Source organism: Cebus imitator, unplaced genomic scaffold (genome assembly GCF_001604975.1).
Source record: "Cebus imitator isolate Cc_AM_T3 unplaced genomic scaffold, Cebus_imitator-1.0 Scaffold307, whole genome shotgun sequence".
Classification (NCBI taxonomy): Eukaryota; Metazoa; Chordata; class Mammalia; order Primates; family Cebidae; genus Cebus; species Cebus imitator.
The window spans coordinates 661,344-680,415 of record NW_016107622.1 but is presented as its reverse complement, the minus strand read 5'-3'; positions in this window follow the sequence as shown (position 1 = coordinate 680,415).

Genomic DNA, 19,072 nt, shown 5'->3' with positions numbered 1-19,072 from the left:
CAGCCTGACCAACATGGTGAAACCCTGTCTTTAAAAAATAAATAAATAAATACAAATTAAAAAAAAGAAGAGTAGAAGCTACTCAGCAGACCTTGGTCAGAACTGCTCGTTGAAAGTCCATGCAGGCAGTCAGGGATAAATGCTGGGCCCTGCAATGCAGGTTAAGGAGAGGAAGATTGCCCAGCACTGGACCAGCGTTACTTATAAGGCTCAGATCTTGACCTGGTCATGAAGTCTCACTGAGTAAAAAAAAGTATTGCTTTACATAGTCATATATGTGCTGCTTGATGCTGACATGGATCAGATATATTTCTTATTAAACCCATAGTTCTGTGAGTCTCTGATCAGGCTGATATTTCTCTCTGTCTAGGCAGAAGAGGAAACACTGCACCCAACACTGGGTGCATTTCCACGAGACTCTTAGGATCAACTACTTTAATTATCCTCCCCTTCACCTTGGATTTTCTCTGAATGGTACCCATGTTTTTCTTCCTTCATCCTGTCTCAGGGGAATAATTATTTTGTCTCTATGTAAAATAATTGTTCCACTTGTTATCTCGATACCTTTCATCCTTCTGTCCTCTGGAACTTTACTCCATCAATCATTCCTGTTTCCTCATTTGCAATCCATCATTTTCCTCTTGTTTCTTCTCTTCCGATTACAAAAATGTTTATGTATTCCCTGTCTTAAAACAAATTTCTTTCTTGTTCCTGCCTCTGCATTAAGCTGCTGTCTCATCTTTTTCCTTTAATAAGGGACTTCCTAAAATAATAGGCTATGCTTAAAGGCTTTATTTCATAACTGCCATCACCCTTTATTTCAGTTTACTTTCCAATAGTTTCAAAATGAGATCTTCACTTAGAACCCTACTTTAACTTTTTTTCAGAATGACTTCAATAAATCATTATCCAAGTCACAGAGAGGATAACAATTTACACTGTTATCTTCCTGTCTACACCATTTAAGGGCGCTTATCACTCTCTGCTTTTGAAATGTTCTTCCTCCTTGGTGTCCATCATGACCCTCTACTTTTCTAGTTCTTACTGGAACGTCTACTTTCCTGATGAATTTTAACAGAAGAACTTATTGCTCCTCTACCGTCTTGTTCACACACAGATGCAAAAACACATAGAAACACACAGTCTCCAAAGCTGCCCATGGGAGAAATGACACCTAGCTACCCTTGCCCTCAAGTGAAATTGACTAGAGCCACCAAGTGGCAGGCTAAGTTAGTGGAGTAAAGGGGGTGAGCAGGACATGGAGGTTCAGATTCCCTTAAATTGCAGGCAACTGTGATTCTATTCCTGGGCCCTTTTTCATTTCACTGTGCTGATTACATTAATCATACTTTCTCTATAGCTTATATTAACACCTATTCACATGTAGCCCTGCTTACTCTATGCAGACTTAGACCAGAATGTACTAAATTGCCTGCTGTATATGACCATCCTGACAACTCTTCAAACGTTTCATATCCAAAGCTAAGCCCATCCTCTTCACTCACAACACCCAGCACCTAATATAATCCTTTGTGAAATAGTAGAATAAATATCTGTTTAATTGAATATATATTTTTATAGAATTTAAACAATTATATACCATTTAAATCAAATTAAATTTTAAAGCATATCTGTGCATGAAATCTTCGACTAGTGGCTTGTAATTTTTAAAGGCATGAGGAGGTTTTACCACTGAACTGCATTGAGTGACAAGAGCCTAAGGCATTTCTGTTCTTTTCATTATTTCTCAAAAATGTATTTTCAGAGCCCTTAACAGCACAGAAGTCCCTCTCTGGCCAAAGTCTGTCTTGTTAATGTTCTTTTTAAAAACATGGTTCCAAGATTTTTAGAATTAATTCAGGACACTCATATAACTATAAGTTTTGTTGACACAGCTAAACCTAATAACTATTTCAACCTGCAGGTGGCTTTTTGTTTCACTTTTAAGTAATAGCTGGAATAGTATGAACCTTCTTATTATGCATGTGTGTGAAGTGTGTAAGGTGTGTGTGTGGCTGTAGGGGGTATATGGATGAAATAAAAAGTGAAGGAATAACAGGAAAGTGAATTTTCTTCTTGTATATTACCTATCCCACAACAAACTTCCACGGTAATATACAAGCCTTTGAAATGGATCTATTGTTTTGTGAAAACAGGTTTGGAAGTAAAATAGGTCTTTCTTTTAGCTGTATAAGTGCTCTTCTATTATGCAATAATCAAACAACAGATGGAAAAGCACATAAACACTAAATAAGAAATATGTGCTAAATCCGTGTCCCTGCATTTATTCATGAGCCTATGAAACTTGAAGACTTATATGCAGATATGCATATTTATGAAGCTCAAAACAATGGTGTATTATTATTTCCTAACCCACAGGCCTCTTCATTTTATGTGTGCATAAAATGACTATAATTTTGAGAGGCAACATTTTTTACCTGCATCTGCCTATACAGTGGGTGAAAGGGAAGGACCCCAATGTCATATAGATTCATCTAGAATCATAAAGTTAAAAGTGAATACAAGACCTCATTTGACTATTGGGCATTATTCAGTTCTGCACTATTTGCTTCATTAAAGAGTTTAACGACTTTGAGTGGTCTGATGAGTCCCTACGGAAGGCAACCAAAGCCAGTATTATGCATCTGAGAAACTGTGTCCAAGCTAATGCAGCAATAATTAGGTCTTGCATTATCCCACAGTAACTCAGTAGGGTGAGATAAAAGATAAACTGATTTCTCATATTGAATATTCAAAAAAAGTGTCAGCAATTAACATTAAAGTGTTCCTATGCACCTGGCATTGTTCAGAGCAGTTTGTGTGTGTATTAATTTATTTTAATCTCATAGTAACCCATAGAGATGTGCGATCCTGTTAGTCTCTTTATATGGATGAGGAAATTTGGGCACATAGCAGACCCATTGATGGTAAATAGTGGAGCCAAATCTCAAATTTAGGCCAAAAATTTCCAGAGTCAACATTTAACTTTTTTGTTGTGTTGCCTCTTTTCCAAATAAGTCCAAGTAGCATTTTAATGTAGTGCAATACTATACATATTTAATTCTCTCATGAATCCATTCATATACTCTTTTATCTCCACAGCTCTGTTTAAAACTTCAGCATGTTAGCATTCACTATCTGAAAAGCTGAAAGCACAGGCTGCCAATGTTTCAATTTGCCCCAAACTCCCCTACCTCACAAAATTTTTCAAGGAAAATATCTCAGATTTTCTGGGAATTGCCCCAATGATCTCAATCCATAGATCTTAAACTACAACAGCACTTTTGTGGCATGACTCAGTCATCAGGGACACAGATTATCCCTGGGATGGGTGTGTGATTTACACTGAGCCATGAGATCACTGCTTTGAGAATTTGAGGGCTGGGACTCTCCCTGGGCTCTTCAATGATGACATATAAAATGTGGATTCTTTTAAGTTATATTCCACTATGTGGACTTGGGGGCAGCACAAGGTAAGAAAAAAGTACATTTATGTTCACAGAGAAAAGACATAGAAGGAATGTTTCCCAAGTCTCCACAGGGACATCAGTTTTGTGGGCCATTTCTGAAGTCCAGTGGACATTATACCCTCTGGATTCTATTACATGCTTTGGTATTTTTATACATTTTGGGATGCCTTTCTGGTGTCCTTTTGCTTTTTGCTTCAGCTAGTTCCAATTGTGTTTCTATTACTTGCAACAAAAGAATCCTAGCTAGTTTGTAGAAAGATACCATTATTGGTCGGGTGCAGTGGCTCACTCCTGTAATCCCAGCATTTTGGAAGGCCAAAGTGGGTGGATCACGAGGTCAGGAGATGGAGCCTATCCTGGCCAATATGGTGAAACCCTGACTCTACTAAAATACAAAAAATTAGCCAGATGTGGTGTTGTGTGCCTGTAGTCCCAGCTACTTGGGAGGCTGAGGCAGGTGAATTGCTTGAACCCAGGAGGCAGAGGTTGCAGTGAGTCAAGATCATGCCACTGCACTCTAGTTTGGCAACAGAGCAAGACTCTGTCTCAAAAAGAAAAAAAAAATTCCTGTATTCATTATATTTGTGAAATAGATTTGGAAGGTACTTTAAAAATGTTTTGCTGAAGCATTTGCCAGACACTTTACCAGCTAGATCAATTTCTTAAAATTAACCCTCTAAAGGGAAAGATGAGAAAGAATACTTTGATTTTACCAGGCCATCACTGAGTGGAGTCCTTTACAGCCCTGTGCCCCTGAGGGCATATCGGGTTTTTTTTTTTTTCATGTTTATTACTTAGGGTCATGAAATAGAATACTGAATGCATGATGTTTAATGTTGATCTCTTTATTTCCAGCTCCTGAATCTAATGTCTCCTGATTTGGTTATCTTTCCAACCAGGAGGTGGGCTTCTTGGCAGACAGAGACTCTGAGACACTGGATGTGGGCTAGGCCTAAGAGGGACAGAGTAATAAAACTGGAAGACAAATGAAAGGCCCTGCCCACCTCCAAATCTTTCTGTCAGATGCCTTTCTGAGAGAGTGCATTAGTGAATAAAAGGAAAAAAGTAAGACCACTAAACCATTCCACCACTGACCAACTGTTCTGGCCAAATACCAAGTCAAGAATAAAATGCTTGACATGGAATAAAAATGCTGTCACTCAAATAAGCAGTGATTAACACGGTACATTGACTGAGTAGTTAAAGATTAAACCCGAGCCAACACTGTGGCATCAGAACAGCCTGTATTTTATTTAACTGGACTCTTTTCAAGATAGGGGTGGTACTTTATTACCAGGAGTCAGGTGGCTGGGATGTAATACTGGTGTTTCATTTAGTGAGAGTATTTACGCCGTAATAGCTAATAAGTGCTCAGTGTTTGATACAAAAAAAGAAGAGAGAAAAATTATCATGGCTAATCTAAGTTAATTTTCAAAAGACATCATTATAATTACAATTTGGCTGAACAGTAAATTGTTCTCTCAAATATTTGAGAAAAATCATTTGCTACTTAATTTTATAGGTCCTCTTTAATTTTCTCAGGGCTCCTGTATTCCTGGCCATAGATGCAGATTCAACATTTATCTACTGAGCCCTGATTACATTAATAGGAAAAGTATGATGAAAAGGTTTTTGAAATCAGATCAGTTTTTTTGAAAATTCAACACATTTTACTTGGCTCTTTACTTGTTTGGGTTGTAAACAAGTAACAGCCTTGGATTAATTTTCTCACTACGAGCATAACACAGATTTTATTTCTTCATTCCTAACAGCGTTAGTCATGGAGTCAGAAGAATGTTTCCATATAGAGGTGTCCTCCTACAATTCCTGTGTTGGGGCAAAGGATTCTCCAGGGTTCTCATGGACCAGAGGGAGGGAAAGGCTTTTGCATGTTAGAGGAATTCATCATGAGTCTATTCCAAAGGACTGCATCATGCACAGAGAAACAAAAGCAGCCAGAACCCGAAGTGACTGCCAAATTCCTAGGGCAAAGAAAAAGTCCTGGCCAGGCGCAGTGGTTCATGCCAGTAATCCCAGCACTTTGGGAGGCTGAGGCGGGTGGGTCACGAGGTCATGAATTCAAGACCAGCCTGGCCAATACAGTGAAACCCTGTCTCTACTAAAAATACAAAAATTAGCTGGGTGTGGGGTTCCGCGCCTGTAGTTGCAGCTGATCAGAAGTTTGAGGCAGGAGAATCGCTTGAGCCCGGGAGGAGGAGGTTGCAGTGAGCGGAGATCGTGCCACTGCACTCCAGCTTGGGTGACAGGGCAAGACTTCGTCACACACACAAAAAAAAGAGTCCTAAGAGCCTGTCAGAAATAGAGATGCTTTCACTTGGGTCAAGAGAGCTGCAGGACAGAGGGCACAGCAGAGTCCTCTGAAGAGCCAAATAAAGTGCCTCCCAGAGAGTCAGCTGTCCACCGGCCCCAACAACCCAGGCCTATGTATAGCATTAGTTCCAGCAAGAACTTCCCTGCATAATTATCACTCCTCCCTCTCCAATTACAAGATGTGAAGTGTCAGCCAGGGGATGGAAGAAGAGTGCAATGCAAAAGTAGAAAAGTTGTCACAACTTTATTTTCCACTGAAGTCTCCTACCCCAAAGCAGGGACTGGGAGAAGACTTGACTTTATATCACATTGAGAATTTTGATTATTATCTGGGACTAGGCCGCCTAATTTCTGAATGAGAATATATTTACAACTTAAAGTGATTTAGGTAGTATTCAATTACCTAAAAATGAAAAGAAAAGTGATGGGGCCTGTGAAAATTTCAACTGGGGAATGGGGATGAATACATTTTATGCAATGAAGATGGAAGAACACCTTTTCCAAAAAAAAAGAAAAATGTTGATTTCAAGTATTTCCTGAGCTTTTCCTGTTCACTAATTTTGTAGAATAACTAATTATTATTTTCCAGGCAATGTGCTAAATCCTTTACATGTATTATTTTATCTTAATACTCACAACGAACTTACAAATTAGGTATAATTGTCTTTATTTTACAAACGAGACAAATGTAGCTTACAGAATTTCAGTATTTTGCTCAAGAGCACCGATCTAGTTAAGCGGAGGAGCTGGGGTAATAGTCAGGTACGTCTGATTCAAAGTCCCTGTTCCTAACTCCTGTACTTTCAACCATTACCAGGTACTTTTGGCAGAAACTATTCATAATTCAGTAAAAAGCTTCAAGAGAAAGATATTTTATGAAACAGTATGCAAAATACCCACTTTGTAAGTAAAAGCATATATATATATATATATATTTCTTTATAGATTTGCATAAATGTGTGTGTATGACTATGTGTGAAATATTTTTAAATTGTGAATTAAAAACTACAATTGTTCATTGGTAGTGGGAGCACAGGTCCTTCTACTTACTTGCCTTTGCTTCTACTGTTTCTACTATATATTGCTTTTCAAGCAAGAAAAGGAAGCACTTATTTTTTGTTAAAAGATATTTTCTCTGTCTTGTGTTTTATTTCCTTAGGCTTAATTATGTGACTAGTGTTTTTCTGAATCAATCTCAGTATTTCAATCACTGAATTTGGTTTAAATTGGTGAAGTCTGCCCCACCAAGCAGTCACCTCCGCCAGCTCTGCACTTTTGTTTACAGTGCAGGTAGCTCTCAGAATAAATTCTTTCTAGTTAAGGATGACAGGTTTCTCTTTCAGGCAAGAATATCTAATCATTTCAGAACATATTGCAGAAAATCTACACATTAATTATGCTGTATTAAAATATTACTATTAAAACTACAACAAAACTGCATGACTTTATTTACAATACATTCAGAAAAGACAAAACCAGAAGAATAGTGAAGACAGGTACAGAGGTGTGCACCTCTAGTCCCAGCTATTCTGGAGGCCGAGGCAGGAAGATTATATGAGGACAGGAGTTCAAGGCCAGGCTAAGCAACATAGTGAGACCTTGTCTCTAAAAAGAAAGAAAGAAATCAGTGATTGGCAGGGTCTAAGGGTGAAGGAGAGAGGTCGACTACAAATAGGAAGGTGATAATTTTTAAGGGGTAACCACTATATAGTAGTCACAAAACTGTGTTTGTCAAAACTTGCAAAACTAGACGCCAAAAAGAGTCTGTTTTACAGCACGTATATTTTAATTTCAAAAAGTGGGAAGTAATACAATGTAAATGCAATCATTATTCCATTGTCAATTTTATTTTTTAGTCATATGAGAAAAATAAGATTCAGTATAAGATCTTATTTGCTCAAAACTTTTTCTTCTTATCAACACCACTACATGTATTTTTTCTACTACTTTTGGTCTGTTTTCTCTTTATACAATTAACACATTTACTAAAGGTAAGTGTTATGACCGTACACAGGTAATGAATTGCCCCTTACCCCTAATTCTCAGTCTCCATGTATCCTAAATTAAAGATTATTATTTTTTAAAATCTATCTTTTAAATGGTTTATTCAATATTTTAATTCTACTATGAAGATAAATAACCTTTACAAATGCTTCATGTTATTATTCTATTCATGCTGGAAGACATTCAGAGAAGTGCTTGTCAACCTTGGCTTCCCAATGGAATTGCCTGGGGAGCTTTATAAAAAGCACTGGCTCCAAGGTCCTGCTTCCAGGGATTCACACATACTGTTGGGGTGCAGATTTGGTGCAAGGATTTAAAAATCTTCTCAGATTATTTTATAGTGCAACCAAAGTTGAGAATCACAATCTAAAGTTTGTAGAATGAATTTTTCCTAATAGAAACTTCTTTATTCATAGCTATTCTTTAAGAAGTAAATGCTTATAGTTAGAAAACAGATTTTTTGAAAAACAACAAAAAATGGATACAAAAAGCCATCACACTGTCATTTTTTTCACCCTGATGTACTTATCTGAGATGGTATTAATGACTAATGAGGGCTCAACACATTTCCTTCCCACGTGACGTCTGTAATCACACAAAAGCCTCAGCAGCACCTCACTTTGGTGTCTAGACTAATCAGTTGAGGTGACAGGGTTAGGCAGTGGGAAAACTGGATCATCAAGTTTTCAAATTGTATTTGGTGGGCAGCTTTCTATTCTACTTGGACATAAAAATAACATATGTCACATGGAGACCATTGCAAAATCAGTCATAAAAGGGAACACAGAAGCAATTCACAAGTAGAAATAAGAATAAAAACGGAACAGCCAACATAGTTCACACTCACTAGATAAAAGGAAAAGAAACCTGCATTCAATTTATTTAGGAAAATATCTTTTGTTTTTGGTGTCCAGTCCAGAATCATGGTTGGTCTTTTCCTGACCAAAGTCCCCAAATGTACACCAGGCATCCAATCAAAATAGACCCAGATCTTTCTAGAAAGGTAGATTTGGCAAGTATTCATTGTGTACTTTTGATATTTATTGATTGTGAGTTCCTACAACGAAAGGTAAAATTCTGGGCTGGACATAAAAAGGCATATGCAGTGCTCCCACTCCAGCTTCATGGGTGAATTATGTGATTAAACTACTCTTGGCTTTAGTTATCACATCCATTAAGTTACTCCAAGTACATACTACATCCTTCATGGGTCAAACTATTATTGCTTAGAGAATAGGACATTATGTTAGTGCTGTAAAGTCAAGGTATTGTCAACCACATGACGACCTCTTATTTCAACTTGCAGAGAGTCTCATAATGCTTGAGCTCTCCCCTACAACTCTAATGATTTCTGGTGTCCTTGCCACTGAAACCTCAATTTCGATCACTTTCTGTCAAACCTCAATTTAAAAATGCATTTATGATGGTTAATTTTATGTGTCAATTGACTGGGCTACAGGATACCCAGCTATTTGGTAAACATTATTTGGAATGTTTCCGTGAGGATGTTTCTTGAATGAGATAAATGTTTAATTGGTAGACTAATAAGCAGATCGCTCTCCCTAATGTGGGCGGGTCTCATCCAATCGGTTGAAGTCCTGAATAGAGCAAAAAGCCTGACCCTTCCCTAAGTAAAAGAGGATTCTTCCTTCCCTTGGCTCAGGCCAGCTGATACTTACCAAACAAGGTTTCAGGAACTTTGCATGAGAGTTGTAGATTGTCCTATGCACTGGATCCTTAGTTATCTGAGTTCTGGATGTTTCTTCTCTTTCTTGAGTCCCTGTCCTCATATTTTAAACACTAACACAGTTCCTTCTGAATGACTATATTATCTTGTACTCTCCAGTCTTCATGGACTTTAAAACTTTGGTCCTGGAAATGTGTGGTCAGCCTGCCTTGAATTCTGTCTGTCCCATGACTGGAGCATCCTAGGCTTCCCAGCCAAGTCCCAAGTAATTCTTCCTCATTTCTGGGCTGACCTACTAAGGCTTCTCATCTTAACACCTATCCACTAAGAACAGCTGGAGTCCATTGAGATTTTCTGTGGGCTAAGACCTGTGCTAGACACGTTGGAAAGGAGATATTGTCATTGTTGTTTTATATCTGAGGAAGCTGAGGCTTGGAGATCAATCTTTGTATATGACAATAGCTTTTTGGATGAATAAAACTCAGAGGAGTCCCAGAGTCTTACAGTATTTCTAACCGAATCCAATACTAGGCAAAATAAACCATTAAATAGTAAATCCAGAATTTAGGGCCCTCTATCAAAGTGAAGACAGTATTTTTACTTGTTGTACAAACGTTATCAGTCAGAATTAAAGAAACATTTGGATTATTACAGGATAGCCATTCAACCTCTCTGGCCTTGCATTATCACTAAAGAATAAATAGTCACATAAATCTCAAGAAATCCTGGCATCAACTAGACATTTTTAAAAGTGTTTTTATGGAGAAATATGAAGGTAGTTAATTATTTTCTATTTGGAAAAACCTTTCATTTAGATTGAGCTGCAATCATACTTAGACCCAATGAATTTGCCTAAGTCATTTCTGAGTTCTCATGGCCCATTCAATTTTTCATTTATTTAGTATATGTTTATGGAATGCTTATGATGTATCATGAGCTATGTTGGGGCTAGATAGGCATTGGTGAGAAAGACAGACATAAGTTTAAGCTTCTTGGCACTTATGTTGAGTGGAGGAGAGAGACAATAAATAATTTTAGATCATTAAGAATAGCTATTGAAACATAGCCAAAGTACTTTACCAGAGATTATGGGTTAATGAAAGAAAGTAGGAATGAAAGAAGCATTGCTACTTTAGATAGGATTATCAAGGAAGGTATCTCCAAGGAGGAGGCATTTAAACTGAGGCTCGAAAAGTGAGAAAGATCCAGTCATCACATGTGAAACATTGCAGGGCAGAGAAAGAGTGATTCCAGCCTAGCAGGTCAGTGAATATAAAAATACTGCAGCATCAAGATTTGGGCGAGTTTCAGGAGCAGTCAGGCCAGTACTGTGGTTACAATAGAACAAGTATGTGGGAATATGGCCTGAGGTGAGGCTGGGAGGAACATGACCTTATGGATCATGGGTAGGAGTTTGAATTTATATTCAAGTGTGTTTGGAATTTGAAAATGCATTTATGATGGTCACTTTTATGTGTCAGTTAACTGGGCTACAGGATACCCAGCTTTGGTAAACATCATTCAGAGTCTTTCTGTGAGGATGTTTTTCTAATAAGATAAATGTTTAATTGGTAGACTAATTAAGCAGATTGCTCTCCCTATTGTGGGTGGGCCTCATCCAATCAGTTGAAGCTCTGAATAGAGCAAAAAGCCTGACCCTTCCCCAAGTAAAAGAGGATTCTTCCTTCCCGATGGTGTTTAAATTGGGACATTGGCATTTTCCTGCTTTCAGACTTGAACTCTTCATGGGTCTTGAGTCTAATCACCTTCAAACTATTAACAGAACTTGGGTCTTGAGTCTAATCACCTTCAAACTATTAACAGAACTACATAATCAGCTGTCCTGATTCTCAGATCTTCAGAACTAAACTATTGGCTCTCTTGGATATCCAGTTTTCTCATTCACTTTGCAGATCTTAGGACTTGACAGCTTCCATAATTGTGGGAGCCAACTCCTTATAATAAATCTATCAATCAATCAATGAATCAATCACCTATCTCTCTATCTATCATCTATCTATCTTTATACACAAACAGACCCCTTTGGTTCTGTTTTTCTGGAGAACTCGGATTAATACAGCATTGATCATTTAAAGGTGTTTTAAAGGAGAGTATTGACATAATTCAATTTTAAGAACATCTCTGATTACATTGTGGAGAATAGGCAATAGAGGTTGTGGTAAGTACATTAAAGTTTTTAAATATTTATTGTTTTTTTTTTTTTGTAAAAAGATATACTTCCTGCCTATTGGTATCAATATTGGCCCTCTGACTTACCTTGGCCAATAAAGTATAAGCAGAATAATGGATGCCACATTGGAGTGGCAGTGCAAAGAGCCATGATGGTGTCTTGCCATTATTCTGTCTCTCTTGGCCATGAGAGCAGCACAACTCAAACAGGAGCTGTTCCTTCAGCCCAAGTCCTTCAGTAAAGATGAAACATAGAATACAGCCACAGCCAGCATGTAAAGTGTGCAAACAACAACCCATTACCAACAAAAGGCACTGTGATTTAGGGTTTGCTTGTTACCATAGCATAAGCCTAAGAAAGCTGACTGACAACAGAGCAGGTAGAAGACTGTTGCATTTATCCAGGTGAAAGACGCTGGTGGTTTATGCCAGAACAGCAGCAGTAAAGATAAAGAGGAGAAGAGAGACCTGAGGTAGTTTGCATATTGTGACAGCTAATCTTTTTTTTTTAAGGGAAAAAAGAAAGAAAGAAAGAAAAAGAAAGAAGAAAGAAAGAAAGAGAGAAAGAAAGAAAAAAAAGAATGAAAAAGAGAAAGAAAGAGGAAGAGAAAGAGGGAGAGGGAACGGGAGTCTTGCTTTATTGCCCAGGCTAGAATGCAGTCTAAAAATGGGTATTCAAAACCTCTTTTATGCCAATAATTGTGCTTAACAATGGAGGCTGGAAGGAATAATGGAGGAAAATAACAAACAAGCACCCAACCAATATTTCATTTAAACCTGTGAAATGCTATGCAATTACTGAGGAGTGATTTACTTCCAATTATGTAGTCATTTTTAGAGTAGGTGTGATGTGGTACTGAGAAGAATGTATGTTTTGTGGATTTGGGGTGGAGAATTCTGTAAATGTTTATTAAGTTTACTTGTTCCAGGTCTGAGTTCAAGTCCTGGATATCCTTGTTTATTTTTCTGTCTCGCTGATCTGTCTAATATTGACAACGTGATGTTAAAGTCTCCCACTATTATTGTGTGGGAGTCTAAGTCTCTTTATAAGTCATTAAGAACTTGCCTTATGTATCTGGGTGCTCCTGTATTGGGTGTGTATATATATAGGATTGTTAGCTCTCCTTGTTGCATTGATCCTTTTACCATTATGTAATGTCCTTCTTTGTCTCTTTTGATCTTTGTTGCTTTAAAATCTATTTTATCAGAGGTGAGAATTGTAACTCCTGCTTTTTATTTATTTAGTTATTGCTCTCCATTTGGTTGGTAAATCTTTCTCCATCCCTTTGTTTTGAGTCTTTGTGTGTCCTTGCATGTGAGATGGGTCTGGATGCAGCATACCAATGGGTTTTGGCTTTTTATCCAATTTGCCTGTCTGTGTCTTTTGATTGGGGCATTTAGTTGATTTAAATTTAGGATTAATATTAATATATGTGAGTTTAATACTGCCATTTAATGCTAGCTGGCTGTTTTGCCCATTTGTTGATGTAGATTCTTCATTATGTTGATGCTCTTTACCTTTTGGTATATTTTTGGAATGGCTGATACTGGTTGTTCCTTTCTATGTGTAGTGCTTCTTTCAGAAGATCTTATAAAGCAGGCCTGGTGGTGATGAAATCTCTGAGTACTTGCTTGTTCACAAAAGATTTTATTTTTCCTTCACTTATGAAGCTTAGTTTGGCTGGATATGAAATTTTGGGTTGAAAGTTGTTTTCTTTAAGGATATTGAATATTGACCCCCACTCTCTTCTGGCTTGTAGGGTTTCTGCTGAGAGATCTGCTGTGAGTCTGACAGGTTTCCCTTTGTGGGTAACCCAACCTTTCTCTCTGGCTGCCCTTAGCATTTTCTCCTTCATTTCAACCGTGATGAATCTGACGATTATGTGCCTTGGGGTTGCTCTTCTTGAGGAAGAAGAGCAACTTATTCCTCAAGAAGAACTTTGTGGTGTTCTCTGTATTACCTGGAGTTGAATATTGTCCTGTCTTGCTAGGTTGGGAAAGTTTTCCTTAATAATATCCTGAAGAATATTTTCGAGCTTGGATTTATTCTCTTTATCACATTCAGGTACACCTATCAAAAGTAGATTAGGTCTTTTCACATAGTCCCATACTCCTTGGAGACTTTGCTCATTCCTTTTTACCCTTTTTTCTCTAATCTTGTCTTCTTGTTTTATTTCATTGAGTTTGGTCTTCGACCTCTGATATCCTTTCTTCTGCTTGGTCAATTCGGCTGTTAAAACTTGTGCATGCTTCGCAAAGTTCTCGTATTGTGTTTTTCAGCTCTATTAATCCACTTATATTCCTCTCTAAATTGTCTATTCTCATTAGCATTTCGTCAAACCTTTTTTCAGGGTTCTTTTTCTTTGCATTGGGTTAGAACATGTTCTTTTAGCTCACAGATGTTTCTTTTTAGCCACCTTCTGAAGCCTGATTCTGACAATTCATCACACTTGTTCTCCATCAGGCCTTGTTCCCTTGCTGATGAGGAGCTGCGATCCCCTGAAGGAGGAGAGGTATTCTGATTTCAGGTGTTTTGAGTCTTTTTGCACTGTTTTTTTCCCGTCTTTGTGGATTTATCCACCTGTTGTCTTTGTAATTGCTGACTTTCAGATTGGGTTTCTGAGTGGACATACAGCTTGTTGGTAATGATATTATTTCTGTTTCTTTGTTTTCCTTCAGCAGACGCCCCTCCCCCACAGAGCTGGACCTTCCCGGTTCAACTGTGCTTGCTGTGAAACTCTCAACCATCAGCGTTTCCAATTTCTGTTTTTTTGTGGGGGTGGGACCAGCCGAGCCTGATCATCTGGCTCCCTGCCTTGGAACCCCTTTTTTTCTTTTCCTGATTGAATGGTCAATACTCTCCCAGGTGCCCCAGTCGCCTGCTGAAAAGGCGCCGGGATCAATGCAACTTCCCGTGTGGCGACCTCACCGGCTGAAACAGCAGCGCTGAGATTCCTGGTGCTTTTCTGCCCGGGAATCTCCCGGTCTGGCTCCCCGCTTCAGTCCCCTTTTCAATCAGCTGAATGGGCGACTCTGCCCTCCCGGAGCACCAAACGCCAACTAAAAGGGCACCCAGTCCCGCACACTCTGCACTGACAACTGCCGTGCCGGGACGCCGGCAAAACAGCCGCGCCGGCCAAAAGTGTCGCGCTGGTGACCCATAGGGCACTCCGCTGGGAATCCCCTGGTCCACAGGCAACAAAAATTTGTCTGGAAGTCTGGTGTCCACTCACTCTCTGAACCTTCACTGGGAGCTGCAATCCTGAGCTGATGCTAGTCGGCCATCTTAGATCTCTCTCCTGTGACGGCTAATGTCGTGTCAACCTGGCTAGGCTGTGATTCTCATTTGTTTGGTCAAATACTTGCTCAGGTATTGCTTTGAAGGTGTTTGTGGATGTATAATTTACGTCCATAATCCGTTAGCGTGAAGTCAAGCAGATTACCTTGCATAATGCAGGTGGGACTCACATGGTCAGTGGAAGTCTTAAGAAAATGTCTTAAGAAAAATCTGAGGTTTCCTAGAGAAAAAAGAATTATGGCAAAGATTGTAAAATATAAGTCCTGCCTAAATTTCTAGCCTCCTAATCTACCCTAAGGATTTCAGACTGGCCAGCCTCCACAATCATGTGGAGATTTAAAATAAATCTCTCTCTCTCTCTCTCTCTCTTTCTTTCCTCCACCCCCCTCTCATTCTCCCTCTGAAAAAAGAGAACCAATAGGATATATATGTTCTCTGGAAAATCCAGACTGATATGGATACAAAGAACTGACTTGCTGTGGGGCAGGTGGACTTGAAGTACACGAGTGTCCATGTCTCCAGGTTTCTGTCTGTGTACCTCTGGGGTGAGTACTTACCACATGGTACCTGTCAATGAAGAGTCTTTGGATGCATTTGGATGGAATAAAATTGAATCTCTCATTCAAGAATAGCCTCAAATATCTTTGCTGCTCAAACTCTTAAACACTGCTTAAGAGAAGATCTGACAGCCAAAGAAATTTTATTGATAAAAATAAAAATGGCAACTAAGTAATATTGGTCTTTCTGAGCCTTATGGAAAATAAAGTCTTTGCCAGAACTGTGAACAGAAGCAAGCCTTGTGAAATAAAGCATTTCCTTGAAATGGATATTGATTTTTCACATTATTTAGTAATACACGTCAGGAGCTATTTATGGCATCCTAGTCACCTTAAAATGCTACTTTTAAGAATGGGAAAGGTGGAAGAAAGCCTCCAGGATGTGTGGAGCTTCAGAAACTGTCTGCAAAACAGTTGCCCCCTTCCTGTACTCTGTCCCCTTACAACATCAGCCAAGCAGGCCAGAATGCCAGGGAAAGCTAAAACCTGAAAAGATGATTTACAGCCCTTGGTGGCTAAGGGAATAACACATAAAAAACTTTTTAAAGCTCTCCCACTGGGACAATCCTTTGCTATAAACACCAGGAGCACACAGAGGGTATAAACCAGCAGTCTCCATGCAATCAGAGTGCAAAACACTATAGGGTCTAACCATGAGGCCAGTATAAAAGAGCACTGGGAGACCCTGGACAGAAAATATTGGAGCTCAAATATTGTCTCCTACCCATGCCCTCCTACCTGAGACTCACATTTCTGCTATGCTGAAGTTAGAAGGCCACATGTACTATCAAACTGATTAGGTAAATGCAATCTAATTTCACAGACAAAGGCAACACAAAGCTTTTCTTGAAAGGTGCGCCTATATTTATAATGGTAAGTATTTATGATAACAATAATTAGAGACTAATTGTTCAACTTCACTCCAGCTTCTCCTGCTAATTTTTTTGCTGTCGTTGTTGCCTTAAATCTTTTTTAAAAGCAAGGCTCTCCTGTAGAATCCACTTGACCTTTTTTTCTGACTGAGTTTCAGTAGTTACGTGTTCTTGTTTTGACAGTTCAGCAGCTCCCAGGAGCGGATAGAATTGTACTAGGACCCATTTCTTGTACTCACTTCTGCCAGTAGAAAGGGTTATTTATTATTTCAATGAACACAGATTTTTATTTTTGGCTTTCTTTTAAAATGCTATGTCCGAGAATACTAGGCTTTTCAGAAAAAAAAAAAAAAAAAAAAAAAAAAAGGTAAATTCGTTAGTGGAGACGGCCCTCCTGGATATAGAGAGATTTCCTTTTTCATTTTCCCATTCAATTTAGCATGCACTTTTTTTCATTTCCCTTTAGACTTTCATAGTTTCTCCCACAGGGCTAGAGAGGCACTGCTGACCAATCTCAATATATCGATGCATGAACAAAAAAACAGTGCCAGAGACCAACCAAAAGGGCATCTGATTTATCTTTCTTTTCCCAACAGTTTCAAGTTTCAATGGGAAATGATATTTAAATTCCCCCTCCTCACTTTATAGCTGAAAATAACTCAGGGAAGTTTAGGAGTAGAAACTGAGCATCACCAAGGAAAGACTACATGTGAGATTTTAGATTGTGAGGTTGCCATTTCTCTTGCCTTTGTGGACTCATCTTTCCCACAGTGTCTCCTAGATTCCCAGGAGACAGGATTCAGGGAAAACCTCAGGCTAAGAGACTCTTTTGTGCAATGCTAATGCTGCTTCACAAAATCTCCAACTCTTTTCAGTAGCCTAAAAAAAAAAAAAATATGAATAGGAAGGTAAAATCTTCAAAACTTCACAACTTTCTTTTCCCCAGGGCTACCCTTCCTCTCACATTCCACATCCTCCAAGTTCCCAATTCTCTCCTGAGCGAAGGACCCTCTTCCCTCACATGCAGGGTCCCCAGTTGCCACCCCAGTAGAGAAGCTTGAATAAGCATTTGGAGAAGGAGAACTTAGCTCTTTTATCCTTCTGTAGAAGACTCCACTGCTACGCTGATCTCCTCTAACCCCATTGAACGGGGGCATTATGTTTTCCTTGATGGTTCTTCCCACTAAAAGGGTTGCATATTGGAGGAAATAGTATTAAACAGTTTCTTGGCTAACATCATATGGTCAAAGCCCACCTCAGTAGTTTGGGTTGGGTTCTGTTTCTGTCCCAATCTTGTTACACAGATCCATCTGCATCCCACACAGGGAAGGAGCTATTAGGAAGAGGCCCCTTATCTCTCCTGCCTCTTTGTCTTGAGTAGGCATGTACTTCGAGAATAAATTTGAAGCTGGCAGCTCAGCCACCATAAACTTAGAGGTTTCAATCCATTTCCTCTGTTCCAAAGGAAATATTAAATTGGCATGTAAAATATAATCCTGACCCAGGCAAGCAGGAAGATAAAGGGAGGGTGAAAAGAGAATTGTTGAGCATCAATTCTCTTTCAATTTTGCGGTCACCTTCAAATATATTATATCATTAATCTAAAAATCATCCTGGAGACCAGGTATTAATATTCCCAACTTGTATATGTGAGTAAAACTTAAGCTGACTTGCTCTTTGCCTAAATTTAACTCAATGCCATGTGAATGTTAAGATTTATTCACAAATATCCATTGTTTCTGATCAAACACAGTATCTTCCGAAAACAAGATAAAACAAAGGAGCACAGGAGTTTATAAAAGAAGGAGAAATTAACAGAGTCATTTTGCTGGCAATGACTGCAACTCTTCAAGTGATTTTATAGGGTCTGGCAATGCACAGACAATGTCCATGGACAAAATGCCTTCATTTTGATATATTCTCTTTAGCTTAAAAATGATTCCTGTTTTTATGAATAAAAATCACAGAAAAGAGTACAATTTAAACAAGTTTTCATTAGTTATACTTTCGTTGAAGGAATTCCCCATACTCTGAAGACAAGCTACATTTAATTTCCTCCAAAGCTGTAAAAGCCTGAAACATTTGGAAGTTTTCTGCCAGAACCGTCTTCAGGGCCAATTTATCAATCACAGAAGGATATGTTTCTTTACATGTATTCACATATTTTTAAATCCATTTTTTAATCTACTTTTTGTATTGGGTTCTAAATAACTTTTAACTATTTCCAAAAGTAGAATTCAATATGAAAGGATAAAGATTGGCTACTATGGGAAGAAAAGTGTAAAAATTTATGTTAGATTCTGAAGACAATGCCAAAAACATTTTGTGTAAAAGCAAAAAAGACCGAAATAAGTCAATCACTTTCAAGAAGTTTATTTTGAAGGAGCCCAAACTTCTCTAAATGCAAAAGTGAGGGTATGTTTGTGATCATTTTCATTATATTAAGAATCACATTTATTATTTATAGCATACAATTAAATAAAAATAAAAATCCTCTTCTTTTCCAGATTTAGGAAGCTGGACATGAACCCATGTTTCTACAGAAGTTCTTGGAACACTGCTTTCCTGTGGTATGATTCTTTGCCGGTGTGAAACTGATGTGAGATGCAGGAATACATGTACTCAGAGGAAACCTGAAGTTGAGGAGAGCATTATATGATGCA